The following is a 21,348-nucleotide window of genomic DNA, read 5'->3' on the forward strand; positions in this document are numbered from 1 at the left end:
CTCGTCTTCCAGAAAATATTTTCCATCAAAACCCTACCTTCTTTAGCGTCACTCGGAGACTAGTTTTCTGCCTGAGAAACAACTCACTATCTCTTATGAGACAAGCAGCTTTCGAGTGGGATATTCCTTCTGCGCGTAACAATCATATGTATGTCACCAAATTGCATCCTCATACTCATTACTAAGTTCTGACATTTAGCGGCACAAAGTTTGATTTACCCTGGAGACATACAAACAGCAGTTGGTTCCTGTAGATCTCCCCACTTGTTTAGCTGGTCGTGTTAGTGTCTGACAAGATCACAGCCATGTGGTCACATGCAGCTCGGGGTACTGGGATAGCTGGCAAACCAGGGTGTTAATAGACTGTAGGAAACTTCTATGTTGATTTGTCGGGCTGCTTCACATTTTTGACTGCTTCTGTTGTTATTTTGTGTGTACGGCTGTCTTGCCAGTATTCATGCTTCTCGAAACTCAATAGTCTGCCCGTACCTGTGGTGATGTTCTGTTAGTGCCGATTTACTGTGCTGTCCGAATCACACTTTTTTTTTTTTTTTTGTTTCTTTCCCCTGCCCCATATTGGCAGGGGGGGGGGGGGGGGAGGCTGTCAGCGGCACAGTCCGCTGCTCTTCAGCCGAGTGACATGACAACTAATACAAGAATAAAATGTTACATATAAGGCAATAAGAAAGGGGGACATAAAACAGAGTAAAGGGAGATAATGGAGGTAAAAATACACTGACATGGAGATGTTCATGGGGGGACAACTAAAAAAGGCGAAATAAAGTTAAAAAACACAGTTGGCAAATCTTAAAACACAAAGACAACACTGAAGGCACATGCACAGGTTAAAAGTCGGCCACAGTATTAAAAACACTCCAGAACAACACACTTTATACCCACTTGGAGCACACACGATGAAGAATAAAACTGCCAGGTGGGATTTGCCGAGGGAGAGGCCGGAGAGGATGGAAAAGGAGGGGAGAGCAAGGTGCAGCAGGGGAGGGAACAGGATGAAAAGAGTAGGGGCATCAGCGGGTACATGAAGAGGCAGGAGACTGGTGGAGCAGGAGATGAAGATGGAAGACAAGACAGGAGGGAGTGCAGAGACACTGAAGGGGAGCACAAGAGAGGGTGGGGAGTAGGAGGGGAAAGCCACTCAGGAGAAGGGAGGAGGAGGAGAGGGAGCCCTGAGGAGGAGGCAGGAGGAAGATGAGGTTAGAGTTGGTAGGAAGGGTGGAAATCAGGGCAAAGCTCATCATCGGGGAGGGGTAGGTGGTGGAAGTTGCGTTGGGATAGGAGGCAGAGGGTGTGGAGATGGAGAGGGGTTGGGACACAAAGGTCAAGGCACGGCAATGGGCTGGGGATGGAGAGGAAGGGAGACACCAGGGGGTGAGGGGTATCAATGTGGCGCCTTATATAGTGTGCGGATGTATTCAAGGAAAAGGAGAAGGTGGGGGAAGGGAATGAGGTTATAGAAGATGTGCGTGGGGGACGGAAGGCGGATGCGTAAGGCGAGGCGGAGTGCATGGCGTTCGAGGATTTGGAGGGATTTATAGAACCTGCAAGAGGCGGAAATCCAAACAACGCTTGCATAACACAGGATGGGCTCGATCAAGGATTTGTAGGTGTGGATGGTCGTAGGATGTAGACCCCATGTCTGGCCAGACAGGAGTTTCAGGAGGCAGAATCTGTTGTGAGCTTTGTGTTGAATGGTAAGGAGATGGGGATTCCAGGTGAGGTGGCTCGTTGAAGGTGAGGCCATAGTATATGAGTTTAGGAGTGAGGTGGATAGGATGGCCGTACATGGTGAGATGGAAATCATGGAGACGGAAGGAATGGGTGATGCGGCCTATGATGATTACCTGGGTCTTGGTGGGGTTGATTCGGAGGAACCACTGGTTGTACAAAGCAGTGAATTGGTCAAGGTGGGTTTTGAGGGTATGTTGTGACTGTTGAAGAGTAGGATAAAGGGGTAGGAGGGCGGTGTCATCAGAAAACTGGAGGAGATGAACAGGTGGGGGAGGTTTGGGCATATCAGCAGTGTACAGGAGATAGAGGAGTGGGGAAAGGACGGAGTCTTTGGGCACGCCGGCAGAGGGATAGAAAGTACGAGAGTTGGAATTTCTGATAGTCGATGGATAGATGATGGGAAAGAAAGGAAGCAACGAGACAGGCGAAGTTGATGGGGAGAGCATAGGTCTGGAGTTGGAAGAGGGGATGCCAGAAACGGTCATAGGCATTCTGGAGATCAAGGGAAACAAAGATAGTGGAGCGACGGGAGTTAAGTTGGAAGGAAAGAAGATTGGTAAGGTTAAGGAGCTGGTCATCGGCAGAGATGGAAGGCTCGAAGCCCCATTGGGTAAGGGGAAGAAGGTTGTGCTGGTTAAGGTAGTGGTGAATACGGTGAGAGAGGATGGTCTCGAAGATCTTACTGAAAATGGAGGTGAGGCAGATGGGACAATAGGAAGAGGTATCAGAGAGGGGTCTGTTAGGTTTAAGGAACAGCAAGACACAGGAAGTCTTCCACAGGTCGAGGTAAAATCCAGTGGAGAGGAGGACATTGTACAGGGTAGCAAGTACAGCCAGGAAGGATGGGGGTATTCTTTGAGGTGATGGTAGGCAACGCCATCATGACCAGGGGCGGTGTTGCGTTTGGAGCGGAGGCCAAGTGTGATGTCGTGTGCGGTGATGGGAGTGTTGATGTCTGAGGGGGGTAACCGATCCAAATACTGGAAGCTAGGGGCAAGCGGTGGGACAGAGGTATCAGTGTGGTCAAGGATGGTGGGGAAGAGGGAGTCGTCAGGAATGGAGAATACCTCGAAGAGGTGGGAAGCAAAATGGTTAGCCTTACTGAGGTTGTCAGGAAAGGGTCGATCGTCATGGAGGATAGGGTAATGCAGGGTGGGATGGCTACCAGTAACGCGATGGAAGGCTGACCAGTACTTGGAGGAGTTGACAGGGAGGTGTAGTTGAGGCGTGTGCATGTCTGGCGCCAGTCCCAGCGTTTCTTTGCTGTAAGAAGGTTCCGGATGTGTCGCTGTAATTGCCAGTGTTGGGTGAGTGTATCCCGGTCACGGGTGCGGAGGAAGGAGAGGTAGAGGCTGCAGGATCCACACAGAAGAAGGACGGTGTGTGGAGGAAGCGTAGGGTGGTGAGGGTGGATGAGTTTGGTAGGGACATGAGCCTGCACACCATCAGTGATGGTCTTCTGAAGGAAGGAAGAGGCATTGGTGATGTCAGCAGGATGGTGAAAGGTGATGGGGTGGCTTTCGACCTGTAAGGCAATGGATTCCCGATAGGCATCCCAGTCGGCACGGCAGTAGTCATGGACAGACTTTAGAGGGGCAGCTGGGCGGATGGCTACAGGGTTGGGAGATGGTGAGAAGGACAGGGGGATGGTCACTGCCGGCGAGATGGAGGACGTCACCAGCGATGCGACCAAGGAGGTTGGGGAAAGTGAGGATAACATCGGGGGTTATTTTCAGCACGGGAGTGCTGTGGGAGACAAACAAGGTCACCATGGAGGATGGCAATCAACTGATGCCACTGCCGAAGGGTGGCAGGGTCACACTGTGGATGTTGAGATCAGCTGAGATCACATAGGTGGAGAAGGTACTGTCAACATGGGAAATGAAGTCCAAGGGGAGAGGAGCTGCGGGGCAGATACATATAGTGACAAAGGTGATGGTGAGGGAGGGAAAAAATATCCTGAGGAGAAGGTGTTCAGTTGGATCATTGAGGAGGGGTTGTGGCCAGACAGAGAGATGCTTGAGGTGGCCTATAGCAACCCCACCTTGGGCAAGGGGAAGGGGATTGTAAGTGCAGTGAAGGAGATAGGGGGAGGTGCAGACAACATGGTGGAATTGGTGGAAGGTTTCATTAAGGATGAAGGAGTCAACCTGGTGCTGGGATAGGGTATGTATGAAGATGTATTTGTTGGCAGGGGGGAGCGAATGTTGAGGTAGAGGAGACGATACTGATGACGCGCCAGGAGGTTGTAGGTGGGAAGGAAGTGGGATGAGGAGAGATGGGCTTAAACGAGAGTGTCGAGGTGGGTGAAGGTAAAGTGGGCCTGGTTGTGGGAGTAGGCACATGCACGGCTCTCATTACAGTGTATGAATACTAATGGGCCTTTACATTTCTCCAGATAGACAGCACTGCATTCACACTGTATCTTGTAGACACCTGTGGCACTGAGGGCTTTTACTATGTCCACTACTAGTCCGTAATGGACTGTAACAGATCCTGAATTCTGTGGCCACTTTGGAAAACTGACTCAATGCCTCTTCAGCAGAGCATCTAGCCTACTCAAATGCTGACACCCTCAGTGGACCACTGGGAATTGTTATTTTATTTCATTATCTGTATCTGAGTTCCTACTATACTTAACAGTTTTTCTTATTGTTTTAGCCTGATATTCACTGGCTCAGAAATTGTAATGCAACTCTTTCAATTTTTATTCAACAGTCTTTTAATCACTGATGAACTGGGCTCAGGCAGTCAGTGTGTGTAGGATGGAACACTTCTACATGACTACTCTGCAATTCACATTTAAGTGCTTGGCAGAGGGTTCATCGAACCACAATCATACTATCTCTGTACTATTCCACTCCCGAACAGCGAGCGGGAAAAACGAACACCTAAACCTTTCTGTTCGAGCTCTGATTTCTCTTATTTTATTTTGATGATCATTCCTACCATTGTAGGTTGGGCTCAACAAAATATTTTCGCATTCGGAAGAGAAAGTTGGTGACTGAAATTTCGTAAAAAGGTCTCGCCGCGACGAAAAACGTCTATGCTGTAATGACTTCCATCCCAATTCGCCTCTGCAACAGCGTTCGGACCTTTTTTGTGTACCACGGGGGATCCGTTCCATCTCTTACCAATTTATGAGGTATGAATATCTCAATTGCTGTTGCTACTATATCTTTGAATTTGAGCCACATCTCGTCTACATTCGCATAGTCAGTTCGGAAGGAATGGAAGTTGTCTTTTAGGAAGGCTTCTAGTGACACTTTATCCGCTTTTTTAAATAAAATTATTTTGCGTTTGTTTCTGATGGATTTGGAAGAAATGGTATTGAGCCTAGCTACAATGACCTTGTGATCACTAATCCCTGTATCAGTCATGATGCTCTCTATCAGCTCTGGATTGTTTGTAGCTAAGAGGTCAAGTGTGTTTTCGCAACCAATTTACAATTCGCGTGGGTTTGTGGACTAACTGCTCGAAATAATTTTCGGAGAAAGCATTTAGGACAATCTCGAAAGACGTTTTCTGCCTACCACCGGTTTTGAACAAGTATTTTTGCCAACATACCGAGGGTAGGTTGAAGTCCCCACCAACTATAACCGTATGAATGGGGTATTTATTTGTTACGAGACTAAAACTTTCTCTGAACTGTTCCGCAACTGTATCATCGGAGTCTGGGGGTCGGTAGAAGGAGCCAATTATTAACTTAATTCGGCTGTTAAGTATAACCTCCACCCATACCAATTCGCACAGAGTATCTACTTCGACTCCACTACAAGATAAACCACTACTGACAGACACAAACACTCCACCACCAATTCTGCCTAATCTATCTTTCCTGAACACCGTCTGAGACTTCGTAAAAATTTCTGCAGAACTTATTTCAGGCTTTAGCCAGCTTTCTGTACCTATAACGATATCAGCTTCTGTGCTTTCTATTAGCACTTGAAGCTCAGGGACTTTTCCAGCGCAACTACAACAATTTACAACTATAATTCCGACTGTTCCTTGATCCAAGCACGTCCTGTAATTGCCAAGCACCCTTTGACATTGCAGCCCATCCCACACTTTCCCGAGGCCTTCTAACCTAAAAAACCGCCCAGTCCACGCCACACAACCTCCGCTACCCGTGTAGCCGCCAGCTGAGTGTAGTGAACTCCTGACCTATTCAGCGGAAACCGAAACCCCACCAACTATGGCGCAAGTCAAGGAAACTGCAGCCAATACGGTCGCAAAACCGTCTGAGTCTCTGATTCAGACCCTCCACTCGGCTCTGCACCAAAGGTCCGCAGTCGGTTCTGTCAACGATGCTGCAGATGGTGAGCTCTGCCTTCATCTCGTAAGCAAGACCAGCAGCCTTCACCAAATCAGATAGCCGCTGGAATCCAGAGAGAATTTCCTCAGATCCAAAGCGACACACGTCATTAGTGCCGACATGTGCCACCACCTGCAGCTGGCTGCACCCTGTGCTCTTCATGGCATCCGTAAGGACCCTTTCCACATCAGGAATGACTCCTCCCGGAATGCACACGGAGTGCACACTGGATTTCTTCCCCTCCTTAGCCGCCGTATCCCTAAGGGGCTCCATTACGCGCCTAACATTGGAGCTCCCAACTACCAGTAAGCCTACCCTCTGCGATTGCCCGGACCTTGAAGGCTGAGAATGATCCTCTGAAACAGGGCAGGCGGCTGCATCTGGCTCAGCCAGAGACAGTGCCTGAAACCGGTTTGTCAGACACACGGGAGAGGCTTTCTGATCAGCCTCCGGGGACGCCTTTCGCTGCCTGCCACGCCTTGGAACGACCTCCCAATCAACCACAGGTGAGGGCTCAGCCCCACTGCGGGCAGCAACCGGGGCAACCACAACGGCAGACCGATCTGGGGACAGACGGGACAAGGTTGACATCCCCGTGATACCCAAGTCCGGCTCCCCACTGTGGTGCCCATTGGCAACAGCCTCAAGCTGCGCGACCGAAGTCAGCGCCGATTGCAGCTGAGTTGGACAACATTGTGATTCAGTGTGTAGGACTCGTATGTTGTGGGTGGATTAGCAATAGACCTCGTGCCCCAGTATTCTGTTGGGAGTGCAACAGAGTTCCACATGAAGGGTCAGAGTCACATTGTTACTTTCTTGTTTTAGCATGAACTGGATGTTCTTATACCAGCTGTTTGTATGCTGATGGAACTTCTGCAGCTCTGCTTCTCTGTGCAGCCAAATGATGAATGTGTTGTTAACATATTGCAGCTGACAGTGTGGAAGGAATTGTGGGTAGCTTAATGTAGTTTGTTCAAGTGCTCGCGTAAAGACGTCCGCAGCTATCGGAGAGGGTGGAGGATCTTACTGCCACTCTGCCCATATTCTCATATTATTTAAATGAAATAGGCTGTCAATAAACAAAATCACACCAGATCACGGATATCAAGTGGTATTAGTATCTGAATGATGCCGATCATCTCTTCTGCTGGTATGTTGGCGAAGAGAGACTTTATGTCAAAGCTGATCAATATACCAGTTTCTATATCTTCATTTATACTCCGCAAGCCACCCAACGGTGTGTGGCGAAGGGCACTTTACGTGCCACTGTCATTACCTCCCTTTCCTGTTCCAGTCGCGTATGGTTCACGGGAAGGACGACTGCCGGAAAGCCTCTGTGCACGCTCTAATCTCCCTAATTTTACATTCGTGATCTCCTCGGGAGGTATAAGTAGGGGAAACAATATATTTGATACCTCATCCAGAAACGCACCCTCTCGAAACCTGGACAGCAAGCTACACCGCGATGCAGAGCGCCTCTCTTGCAGAGTCTGCCACTTGAGTTTGCTAAACATCTCTGCAACACTATCACTCTTACCAAATAACCCTGTGATGAAACGCACCGCTCTTCTTTGGATCTTCTCTATCTCCTCTGTCAACCCGACCTGGTACAGATCCCACACTGATGAGCAATACTCAAGTACAGGTCGAACGAGTGTTTTGTAACCCACCTCCTTTGTTGATGGACTACATTTTCTAAGGGCTCTCCCAATGAATCTCAACCTGGCACCTGCCTTACCAACAATTAATTTTATATTATCATTTCACTTCAAATTGTTCCATATGCATACTCCCAGATATTTTACAGAAGTAACTGCTACCAGTGTTTGTTCTGCTATCATATAATCATACTCTAAAGAATCCTTCTTTCTGTGTATTTGCAATACATTACATTTGTCTGTGTTAAGGGTCAGTTGCCACTCCCTGCACCAAGTAACCTATCCGCTGCAGATCTTCCTGCATTTTGCTGCAATTTTCTAATGCTGCAACTTCTCTATATATTACAGTATCATCCACAAAAAGCCGCAAGGAACTTCTGACACTATATACTAGGTCATTTATATACACTACTGGCCATTAATATTGCTAAACCACGACGATGACATGCTACAGACGTGAAATTTAACCGGTAGGAAGAAGATGGTGTGATATGCAACTGATTATCTTTTCAGAGAATTCACACAAGGTTGGCGGCACTGGCGTCACCTACAACGTGCTGACATGAGGAAAATTTCCAACCGATTTCTCATACACAAACAGCAGTAGACCGGCGTTGCCTGGTGAATCGTTGTTGTGATGTCTCATGTAAGGAGGAGAAATGCATAGCATCACGTTTCCAACTTTGATAAAGGTCAGATTGTAACCTATCGTGTGGCTCTACCCTTCATTCGATCGCTGCGAAACCCTACATTTCAGCAGGATAATGCACGACTGCATGTAGCAGGTCCTGTACTGGCCTTTCTGGATACAGAAAATGTTCGACTGCTGCACTGGCCTGCACATTTCACAGATCTCTCACCAATTGAAAACGTCTGGTCAATGGTGGCCGAGCAACTGGCTCGTCACAATACGCCAGTCACTACTCTTGACGAACTGTGTTATCGTGTTGAAGCTTCATGGGCAGCTGTACCTGAACACGCCATCCAAGTTCTGTTTGACTCAATGCCCATGTGTATCAAGGCCACTATTACGACCAGAGGTGATGTTCTGGGTACTGATTTCTCAGGATCTATGCACCCAAATTGTGTGAAAATGTAATCACATGTCAGTTCTATTATAATATATTTGTGCAATGAATACCCGTTTATCATCTGCATTTTTTCTTGGTGTAGCAATATTAATGGCCAGTAGTGTATATTGTGAAAACCAATGGTCCCATAACACACTCATGTGGCACGCCAGAGGCTACTTTAACGTCTGTAGACGTCTCTCACATGCTGACTCACTGTAAGTTCGATAAAACAAGTTGAATCCTTCACACACAGTTCCGATTCCTGAATGGATATTTTGATTTCCATCCAGACTGCAGGTGAGTGAGTCCTACTACGGGCAGGCCTGGGGGCCGCTTTTCTTAAGGATTTTACGTACGCGACAAATTCTTGATGTCTGTGGGACTTTCATGAGCCTCTTCACAGTGCCTTGATTGATTCTGGTGTCTCAGATTAGAGCTCACGCCTTCTTACTAATCTTCCCCATCAGATCACTCTTAAGTTCCATGTAGATGAGATCGCTTGACAGTAGGTAATTTTTTGTTCATATTGCACAGTATCCACTGCAACCATCACACTTCCTTTATCTGCCTCGAGAATTGTTATGTCTTCATACCTCTAAGCTCCGCTACGGTTGTGATGGCCTTCCCTAGAGATGTTACTTTAGGTGGTTTCATCAGCAGAGAATTTATGGAGTACCTAAGATCTATAACGAAAGCTGTCCCCTTGGGACGACAATTAACAGGATTGACTCACATACCTACAGTGTGGTGAAGTGTCAGGTTAGGAAACTATGTCCCCTCGTTGGACATACAGAATCGTATGTCAAGAATTCTACTTAGTTAGCTCAACTTACACAGGAGCAGCATGTACAACAAACTGATATATTGGTCAGCTTTACCAATGTACCAACATAAGAGATTATCAGCATTATTCAGGAATGAAAACCGCCTGTATCTGTGATTGGATGTATGTATGTTTACCAAAATCCTATTGAACCTGACATGACAAATATTGTGAGTAAATAGATGGAATGGTGATGGGTAACTTCCTCTGTCCAGTGTCAGAGGACACATTTACGCTATAATTTGAGCAAACTGCCTGGAGCTTTGTGCAATTCTGTCTACGATGTCGGGTGTAAAATGTCGACAACGCACTCGTCATTTAACATGAAAAAGCAGAGTTTCATAAATTTCGTCAGAATATTAACAGCCTGCATAAGAAATGTTAAAACAAAAAGTAATGATGCAATTCCATTCCTGGATGTGGAGGCCACACACCTTCCAATGGCCATCTGAGACACGTCTAACAGGGAACCACGAACGGGTAACTGCATGCTAAATTCCATAATAATCCAGCTCAGAGGTGTACTATCCTACACACAATGACTGCTTGAACCCATCCTATCAGAGACAAAAACAATATTGGATAAGTATCGGAAGAGCTGGGTAACACCTTCTGAGGCAATGGGTATAACAATAAAATAATAAGAGGAGCTCCTTAGTTAAGTAGGCAACGGCCTCGCCGCAGTGGATACACCGATTCCCGTGAGATCACCGAAATTAAGCGCTATCGGGCGTGGTCGGCACTTGGATGGGTGACCACCCAGGCCGCCATACGCTGTTGCCATTTTTCAGGGCGCACTCGTGATGCCAATTGAGGAGCTACTCGACTGAATACCAGCCACGAATACCATCATAACGAACGGGAGAACGGTGTGCTGACCCCACGCCCCTCCTATCCGCATCCTCCTCTGAGGATGACACGGAGGTCGGTTGGTTCCAGCAGCCACTCGTGGCCTGAAGACGGAGTGCTTAGTTCAGTAGGAGGAGAGAACGAAGTAAGAAAACAGCTTCCAACAATACACGTACCTTACGCCAAAGAAATCAGCAATTGAGGAGAATAGGTGCTTCGTGGTAGACAGCTGACCAGTTTTGGAGAGTCGCGACAGAATTCAGGATCTGGTAGGGTCCACCAATGATGCAGTTACATTCCTTAATGCCACAGGTGTACAGGAGGTAATGTGACAGCAGCACTGATTACACTGGGTAAAGTGGAAGACCCGTTAGCAAAAGCACAACAGAAAGTGAGTGCCACGTTCGGTCGGATCAGCACATGTCGGCACTAGCGGAGCACCGTCGCAATTGGGGCAGGCTATCGAGTTTCTAGAGACAATAATACTTGCTAGACAACTGCGGATGTGCACACGCACAAAAAGAGAGACAATCGAAATCTTGGAGCAGCCCCACAACATCAACAGTGAAGACGGGTACTTACTTCTGACGTCGTGTCTGCTTGCTATCACAGTTCGACGGACCACACACGGTAGCAGGGCATGGGTTTTACTGGATACTGTCGCTAACGACCAAACAACGTATGCAAAACAAGTGTCGTTTCTCCGGAACTAACAGAGGGAAGTTTCTGATTCGTAGTGAGCAACCGATTGTTGGAGAGCCATGTGACCCACAGACAGATGATCACATATCCCCTCCCTGTCTCCTAACATAACAAATTTTAGTTTATGTCCAATGACAAGAAATAAATGTATTGCCAGTGGTCTAGTGACGCCGTTTTCATTTGGAAAGTAATATGCTGACAGTCGCTACTCAGCTAGATAGGTCTTTGCCCTGAGGAAAGCCATTACAACTTGGCAGAAACGTCATTTCTTTCAATATTTAATCAGATGATGTTACAGTTCGTTCAGAATGATTTCAACGAGATTTTTGAAGTGGTTGAATGCAAATCATTACCCATGAATATTATAAAAATGTAAGTACCGGTATATGCATGTATACGTGTACATATCTTCCTCAACTCCTCCAAACCCAGTGGCCCAATTTGAACCAAACTTGGTATTTGTCTGCCAACAATCACTGTGGGAGTAATCACCAGGGATAATATGTCACGAACAATGAGATGCGTGAAATACTGTCGCATCATGCATGACTTTTAAGTTTGTTACTTCGTGCTACTAGTCAGTTGGTTGCGTGTTCCATTGATCAATCGCACGGTACGGTAGCCGTTATGATGAGGAACGTGTTACTAACGCTATTCACAATTAATTTCACAAACTGCATCCACTTACGCCGCTAAATGCATATACAAAATTATACCGCGGTACCACACGTAGTGCAGGAGCTAAGACATCAAAGCACTAAGACATGTGAGAAACTTCCGAATTGCACGTGATGTTGCAAGAAGGCAATTTTTGATGACGTTAGTGGATGTGTTAATATTTGTAAGGGAAAATGATATATTTGAAGACTTGTGGTCAGAAAAACAGTTGTCTGCGATGGCAGCACTGTGGAGTCGTAGAATCTTTGACACTCTGCAGTGGAAAGCTGCAGTATGCGCAACAGGTAGCGTTAGTTGAGTGTGTACAGTGTAATGGGTGACCGAACTGTTGAAACTAGGTGAGTTGCAGATTAGCTCCAGGAAGAACGACGACTCAGGATAATGGTTTAATAGTACACGGACACTAAACGGTTTCGAAATGAAGAACAAGGTATTATTTGCGAAGATAAAGAGTTTATTTTTGTAGACTTGTATTGTTGATCTGGTTCATTCTCGTCGCAGTCGAGGTTTTGATTTTTATTATTTTGATTAATCTTCTGAGTTAATTTACTGTACCATGGAAGATATTAGATTAATTGAATTTTCATTTTTGAGTCTGTAACTGTTTTCTTTGATAATGTCCGTCCTGACTAAAATTCCAGAACTTAACGGTTGAGTCGCGTTTCATTAACATTCAGTGTCAAGATTATGAACTCAGTTGCCCTTGGACCATTTGTAGTTAGTTTTTTACAGTCTTTTTTTTAGCTGTTGCGGTTTATTGTGTTACTGCTGCTGCCCGTACTTGATTTTGCAGGATTGTCTACCCCTCCCGACCCATCCGCTCTCCGCACAACCCCTCCCGACCCATGCGCTCTCCGCACAACATGGGTTCTGTCTGTTTATTTTATTCTACAGGAGCTATATGATAGTGCAGAAATTTTCGTTGCGTTTCAGGTCACATTTTTTTTTACAAGTAGACATAAGTTTGCTATTTTTTTAAAGACAGATTTTTTTTTTTTCAAACTGTTCGCACTGACCAAGTTAAATTTATTGCTTTACCTACTCATTTGCTTATGAGTGAGGTCAGTTTTTCACGCAACACAAATAAAGCCTACTCACACTTGGCGATAGTCTGCATAGTTTACGCTCATTTGGTTTTCTTTATTTATTATGCAATAGCCAGTAGTTACGACAGTGTTTTTAACAATTTGTGTAATTCCTTTACAGCTTCTGATTTACTGTGTGTGTATCGTGTTTGTATAATACGTGTGTGTGTTACGTAGGAAAGGTTACTTTTGTTGGTTAAGGTAGATTTGAGCTTTCTTAGATTAATGTATTTTCGGCTTGTTTCATATTAAAAAGCCAACTCATTGTTGAAATTAAGTTTCATCTTCCGATTAGGTGTAGTAACAATTGATTTCTTACACCTTTTTTGAAACTACAGTACTATCTGGCAGGTTTTAACCTCAACAATGGACAGAGCGGGAAACGCAAAGCTTAGCAAAACTCCAACGAACGTGCTTGATCAAAAAAGTGACGCTATGACCGTGGAAAAAGTTAATGTCATTCAACAATATCCCCTTTTGTAACTTAAGACCTTTTGTAACTTAAGACCTTTTGTAACTTAAGACCTTTTGTAACTTAAGACCTTTTGTAACTTAAGACCTTTTGTAACTTAAGACCTTTTGTAACTTAAGACCTTTTGTAACTTAAGACCTTTTGTAACTTAAGACCTTTTGTAACTTAAGACCTTTTGTAACTTAAGACCTTTTGTAACTTAAGACCTTTTGTAACTTAAGACCTTTTGTAACTTAAGACCTTTACACAAAGCCACAGTAAGGACTGTGTCACACGCTTTCACAAAGATTTTATTAAAGCAAGTAGGTCACATTAATGTCATCTCAGGTAACTGAGAAGTTAAAAGTAATAAAAAGCTTGAAAGCTAAAATGTCAGCAGGAGTAGATGAGTCGCCTCTTTATGTCATAACACTTGACAGTTGCACAAATCGCAAGGCCCTTGGCATAGATTGCCAACTTATCATTTAGTAAAGGAGTTGAAGGCATTATTCGAGAACGGCGACAAGGATAAGGTACAAACTATCGGGCAATATCTCTCCTTCCAGCATTTCAAAAATCTAGAAAAAGACCACAGTATAGTAGGAATAATAAATTTAGATCGCTCCAAAGCATTTGACACTGTCAATGAAGTCTTTCTTTTAGATAGACTGGAAGCATTAGGTATTCATGGGACAGGGAAAAAGTGGTTTGCATCACACCTACAAAACAAAACGCAGATTGTAGGATGGCTGTCAGATTACTCCAACTGCAAAGTAAATGTAGTATCAGACACAAAAAAGTGGAAATAGAAGTGCCACAAGGCAGTAATCTAGGTCCCTTATTGTTCCTCGTCTACATAAATGACTTTCACACCTCGGGAGCCGAAAGGAAATGCTGTAAACTACTACTGATAAAGTGATAAAGAATGTCCACACTTGATTCAATGCCAACCGGTTGACATTAAATGCAAATGAAACAAATTTTACGCAGTTTGAGATAACCTGTCAAAATGTAAATCTTAATCTGTTATTGGGTGACAAGGCTATAGATATCAACAAAATTGCTGGGGATGCATTTGGCTTTTTTCAGTCTCATTCACTGAAACACAATGTTATTTATTACGTAACACAACATTGACGTTGACGCTCCCGGCACGTAGTGCAGGTACTCAGGGTAATGCAGCACATCCATGTGCTGAGGTTTACAGAGGACAAATGTAAACATAAGTAGAATGCACAAGTGTCATTCCGCCAACCATTGTCAGTTGAAGAGTTGTGTGAATAGAATGTATACCAATGAAGAGAAGGTAGAAATGCTGCTCATCTATGGGGAATGTAAGTTAGCAGAACAGTAATTGCAATATTGTTTTCTTATGTACGGGTACATTTCAGTACAGTAGTTTAGTCCTTTTAAATGCTGTTGTGTCGAGTAGGCATACAGTAAAGACTGTCCTTCCTACTAACTGCATTCTTTCATTGTTGTTGTTAAAGGCAGGTAAAATGCTACGCAGGCAGTGGAACTGTACGGTGCCATATCCTGACAGGAACCCACCTTCCCGATGGACGTTTTCTCGTCTTGTTGCGACGCTTCAGTAAACGGGAAGTTTCAACCCACAACAATGCTATCGCCATAGCACTCGCACAGACGAAGCTGCCAAAATTTGCTGTTCTGGCATCCATTGCTATGAATCCACATGTGAGCACATGGCAGAGCTTGAACACGAGATTGGCATTCTTAAAACCAGTCTACATCACATTCTTACATGTCACCACTTCCATCCTTACCATGTACACATAAATCAAGAATTGCATCGAATGATTTCCAGAACCGTGTACCGTTCTGTCAATGGGCACAGCAGCAAATCCTTGCCAACCCAAGTTCTTCTCCAATGATCTATTTACTGATGAATATTTCTTCTCAAACAAAGGACAGGTAAATACAAGGAACATACATTACTTGTCCAGAAATAACCCACAATAGCTTACAGGTGGAACATCAGCATCAGTGGAGAGTTAACATTTGGTGTGGGATGCTTGGTACTACCATTGTTGGCCCTTATTTCATCAGTGGTAGTCGAAACAGCACAGCACATATACCAACTTCCTCAGATGTATTCTTCCTCGTCTTCTGGGTGAACTGCCCGCTAAGAACCAGAATGCTTATGTGGTATCAACACAATGGATGTCCAGCACATAATGCCTTGCGTGCACGTCATGTTCTGAACTGAAGGTGTCCTGTCAGATGGATTGGTCGAGGAAGAACAGTTACTTGGCCTTAGGTCTCCTTATTTAAATCCTTCGAAATTTTTTCTTCAGGTATCCATTAAAGATGTTGTCTATCACGATATTCCAACATCTGCAGAGGACATGCAGGAACTTATCGTGCTTTCTCGTATTTTTCAGCAGCCAACACTGTAAGCAGTAAATGATTTTTTCATTCAACGAGTGCACCAGTGTATCAGTGTCTAGGGTCACCTCTTTGAGACCTTCGAATATTCTTCTCCTGGGCAATGGAACAGGTGAGTCAGTCAATGCTGTGCTCGGTTTTTACTTGGTTTTCATTTTTTTCTGACAATTCCAGCAAGTGGAAGAGTTTGTGATCCCAGGCTCAAAGTCAATGTAATTAATAATGTTGTGTTTCAGTGAATGGTCACTTTTATACATTTTTGAATAGGTCTTTAGGAGAGGAAATGAATTACTGAATAAAAAACAGAGGAAGCCATTTAAAAAAAGTCATACTGCTGGTCATATCTTTGTAAAAACGATGAAGGCTATCATGCTGATTAATGTACCCGTAAAGGGCTAAAGAACAATTGCTTGAAAAATTTTTTAATTATTTTCATCAGGACCAACAGTTTTAGGGTGGTCAAGATAAATAGGACACCCTGTATACAAATGTTTTATATGCTGTACAACATACTGCCAGCTAACATCAGAAAGTTAGAAGTTGAAAACAGATTTACAGTAGAAATTTTTTACTTGAACAATGTTTTTACCCAATAAATGACTATTTAGGCCAATAAATAATTATGATAATGTTTATATTAAGGCAAAACTGAAAACACTGTTTTTCATCCCCTAAAGTTTGTTACTTTTTTAAATCTGAAGGACAGCTGTTGTGTGGTAGAATCTGTACCGAATTATTGTAGAGAATATAAGGGCTTCCTGTTTAGGGAAGACAAAAGTAAAGCTTTAATGCAAACAGACTGACTGTTAGTACACATGTATAAAAAGTTGTATTACTGTTTCTTGTATGACCAAGTATTACTCTTTGTACCTTTTTTGTTTGTATTATTCTTTCTACTACTTAATGTAAAATTTTGTATGTTCCTTTTGCACAGATTGTTTCCCACAAATCGACATGCACTTTTGGACAACATACGTATATTTATTGTCTACAGATGGATAATTAATAAATAAATAAAATTCCATTCTAAAAGTTGGTTAAACACATTAAAGGCTCACGGAATACAACCAGTGTTTATATCTTTCTATTTGCCTCACTGTTCCATCTAAGAGGATTATGGAGAGATTAATAAGATTTGTGGATTGTACTGTCATAAACAAAATTAGAAAAACAAACAAGGAACCAATTGATAACATAAGAGACTCGGTACAGTTTCCTCATGTGAAAAAATTGACACATAGATGTTACTTAAATAGCTATAATGTAGCAGAAAGTCAGTTGACCAGTGCTAAATCTAAAATAAGAGACTTTGAAGTAGGACAGAAGGTACTATTAGAGTACATCATATCTCCAGCAAAGGTAAGTCAATGAGCAGACTTGTTGCTTTTGTACAAAAGACCATATTCAATCAAACAAATCCCATGTGAAAAAATAACAATAGATGTAGAAACTTCACACAATATTAAAATATCAAGAGATCTGCATCACATGTAGAGCATTTTCTCGATAGTTTTTGTGTATTTGTCATGATATATTACACTTGTCTGATTACACTGCACTGCGAAGTGAAACATCATACATACACCTTTGTGACCTATAAAGAAAATATATTAAGTGTGGAATATAGTGTAAAATGATGAAACCCTGTGGAACAGTTAGTTTTGTAGAGTATGGCTAAAGCATATACAGCGAATGAACATCTATGATATTGCCAGTGATAGTCTTCCTTCACATTGTCTACTTCTGTGTGAACAGAACAGAGAAACTGATGTATTGAGTGAGATGAGGTGAAGTGTTGATTTTTATAAAGTATACTTTATTATTTTGTGTGTGTGTGTGTGTGTGTGTGTGTGTGTGTGTGTGTGTGTGTGTGTGTGTGTGTGTCAGTCAGCAGCAGCAGCCTGTTGTGCTTGAAGATTTTGATGGACGTTCTTGTGATTATATTTGCACTTAGTTTAATGAAGTAAGGAGAAGTGGCACACTGCTTCTCTCTTACATTCAACTGTGACATTACTTTAGTCTAATGCGAGAATAGGAACCAGTATGTGAATGTTTGATGAACTCTTTGGTTTGTCAGAGAGAGTACGTCTTACATTTGGGTACAGATTTACACCTATGGTTCTTTCATATACAGATGTGAATAGCATTTGGTTTTTATACAGCAGTATTTATCTGCGTGTCTGACTTGAGGAATTTGCTGACAGTTTTGTTTTCTGAACAATTTATTTTGGTACAAAATTATGCTTTTTTGGATTTTGTTTAAGACAATTGACTTTACTCTGCAAATATTGTCCTAAATGATCCAGCAGTGACTTTTTAGTATTATGTGGCTCATGGTATTAACGTCACAGCCTGCAGATTTTAAGACGGTTTTCTATAACCGAATTTTACCGAATAAAAAAAGGAAGAAAAGAAAATACAGCATAATGACAATAACTAGTATCATAGAGCACACAGTACAGAAATAAAAGTTAGTTTTATATGAAAATATGTACAGTTTTGAAAGGACAATAATAAAGACCTAATTTTCTTGCTTTTCCAGATTTTTTTCCTTGCAATTTGTGTATTGTAAACACTATGAATATGTTTATTTGTTAACCAAGTTCTCTGGATATTTTGTTTTTTTATATAGTGGCAATGCATATTTGTATGAGTTTGACATACAGTACTTCGCAGTTTTCTCTGTTTTATTTACTTTAGAATTTGGCTTCGAGTAGAATTTGTTTTCTTTTCTTGGTATGAATGAATGGCAGAATGTCAGTACCCCATGTACTAGATCAAGCATTAATTTTAAGGTTTATCACAGAACAGCAACATAACTCTTGGCCTTAAGTGAGAGACAAAGGTATACCTTTGTATGACAGGATTATAAAGCATAAAGGTATATGAAGTGGCAGATACTGCAGTATATTTTTTGGTATAGGAAAAAGAATTTAAGAGAGAAAAGAAATGAGTGCGTTATATTCTTGTGAAGTAGTTGAAGATGAGTTTTTCTAGGCAGATGAAATGCAAGCTTGTTGGTAGAATGACAGAGGTTTATGAACATTAGGTGATGAAACAGAGCTTTATGGTTAACAACTGAAGAGATAGAGGTTTACGTGTAAAACATGATGAAAAAGTTGTTAAAGTGTCTAGCAAACATGTATTTGAAAGTATGATGAAATTTTGATTAATATGTGGGTCCATGGATAATGCATTTGTAGTAATGCTTATCTGAGATCTCATACACAGAAATGTCAAACTTCAAAGACTTAGATAATTGACACAAAATATTTGACTTTTGCTGACATGCAATTTTTCCTTTCTTGCTACCGTGTGACCTCTTTAAAACTTTACCTGCTATGTTACACTATTTTTTTCTGCTATAGATTTAAGTCTGAACACTTTTACACATATTCATAATTCAATTCTGTGGTATATCAAACGCACTACTATTTATACAAACCTTGTGTTTTACTATGAAAAATATTTGCTTATGATTCAACATACAATGCCAGCAGATATGTACAGTTGTTTAGGTTAACAATTTAGGGTTTCTATGGTTTATGATGTCTGATAAATGTATTTGTACACATGTATCAGATTCCATTGGCTTTTTCTCCTTCTTCTGCATTTATATGCAGATATTATTGTACACATGTACTTGATTCAATTGGTTTTCTTCAGGCATGTGTAAATATTAATTTAATATTTACGTACATGTGCTTTTTTATTCTGTTTATGTTTAGTAGTTTGTAAGTGCCATGGTGATGAGCACCACAAACAACTTGCTGAGATATTCTGATTATTGGACAATACCGAACTATGTTATTGCAAATTTTGCAGTACTGTATGCTACCAACTAGTCAATTTGGCAATCAGCTGATCAGACATTTACAATTTGCTCTTTGTGATGAGTCTACAAATGAACTAAATTTTGCAATTTAATAGCTGTCAGGTAGAACTTGCACTGTATATAGTGTACTGCGGAAGTGACTGTGATCTAAGATGCTTTGCTATTCTGAGTGCCTATTTATCCCTTCAGCCAGTGAGGAGACTTATTCTGCCACATCATGCAGTACTCCGTCTTGTGCACCTGTGGTACACCTGTAAAGGCCTTGCCTGCCAGTGGATGTACAAGAACTGGCATATCTTTGGTATAAGTACAGTGGAATATCTACCTGTACTTATTGGTATACAAGATGCAAATACAAATGCTATGTATTATTGTACAGGGTGTCCCACACGAACCTCTCTGATTTCAAGGACCCACGGAGAGAAAAACAGTAGATACGACAATGAAAAATGCACCACATTGTAGAGCTTCTCAAAGAATTTATATTCCCACATCAGAGCTGCCAAATATCCTTCACCAGAGTGCAGCATGGTGACTTGAGGTGAAAATGGCGACTACACAGCAGTGCGCACAAGCAGTAGTGTGGTTTGCAGAAACAAAATCCCTGTTTATTGTGCAAAGAAATTATCATGGGTTACATAAATGTGATCCACCTGATGTGAAAACAATTAAGGAATGGTATAGGAAGTTTCTGGCAACAGGAAGTGAAGCCCACATAAGTCAATTCGTCGAGCATCTGGGCAATTTGATGTACCTCAATCAACATTGCATCATATAGTTCACCAGAGTCTTAGTAAGTGTGCTTACAAAGTGCAAGTACTGCAACATCTGATGCTGAACAACAAACCACGCCGGAAACAATTTGCTGCAGATATGCTGCAGCGTATTGATATGGATGCCAGCTTCCTAGAAAATATAATGTTCGGATTTGGGGTTCACAAAATCTGCACGTTGTCATTGAACATGTTTGTGGCAGCCCTAAGCTAAACGTCTGGTGTGGACTAATGCACAACAGGATTGTTGGACCGTTCTTTGTTGCGAACAAACAGTGACTGGATGAGTGTATATGGGCATGTTAGAGCTGTTTGTGTGCCTTCAGATACAACACTTAAAACTCAACATCATTTTTCAACAAGATGGAGCTCCACTGCACTGGTCCACGGCTGTTCACAAGTTCCTGGACAGGAAATTTCCCAATCGTTGGATCAGATGCAGAGGACCCATTGCCTGGCCACCACGTTCACCCGATACTACGCCATATGATTTGTTTGTGTGGGGATTCATGGAGGACCGCGCGTATGTGACCAAAGTGGACGATACTCCTACATTGCGACATTGTATAACTAATACAATTGCAACAATAACAGAGAAAATGTTATAAAGAATGTGACAAGAAATTGAATGGAGACTATATTCATGTTACAAATGGTTCACATGTAGATGTGTATTGATGATAATTCTTTCAGATGCTCTACAATGTCTGGGTCTTTGAAATGCCCCAGGTCTGAGTGGGACACCCTGTATTGCCAGTACTGGAGATTAGTCTACAGCTTCTACTTCAACTATGTTCCTGTGCAATGGATTGGAGTACTGTTTTCAGTGAAAGCTTTTACAGTGACTTATTATTTAGCATTGTAGATGGCTCCATTTGGATGTCTTAGGTGAAGACACCTGCAATAGACAATTATTCTTCAGACAGTTTACTGCACTGACATGATGTATTT

At 42.6% G+C, this 21,348-nt stretch overlaps 1 protein-coding gene and 1 long non-coding RNA gene across 31 annotated transcripts in view; one reads left to right on the forward strand and one right to left on the reverse strand.

Annotated features, from left to right (window-relative positions):
- LOC126293757 (lysine-specific demethylase 4C-like) overlaps positions 1 to 21,348 on the reverse strand; it is a 332,566-nt gene that overhangs the window by 133,431 nt on the left and 177,787 nt on the right. The window lies entirely within an intron of this gene.
- On the forward strand, positions 12,142 to 16,996 carry LOC126293761 (uncharacterized). Its single transcript, XR_007552358.1, has 3 exons — positions 12,142 to 12,277; positions 15,786 to 15,901; positions 16,724 to 16,996. It is a non-coding gene; the product is annotated as an uncharacterized LOC126293761 (long non-coding RNA).

Source organism: Schistocerca gregaria, chromosome 10 (assembly GCF_023897955.1).
Source record: "Schistocerca gregaria isolate iqSchGreg1 chromosome 10, iqSchGreg1.2, whole genome shotgun sequence".
NCBI classification, from domain to species: Eukaryota; Metazoa; Arthropoda; class Insecta; order Orthoptera; family Acrididae; genus Schistocerca; species Schistocerca gregaria.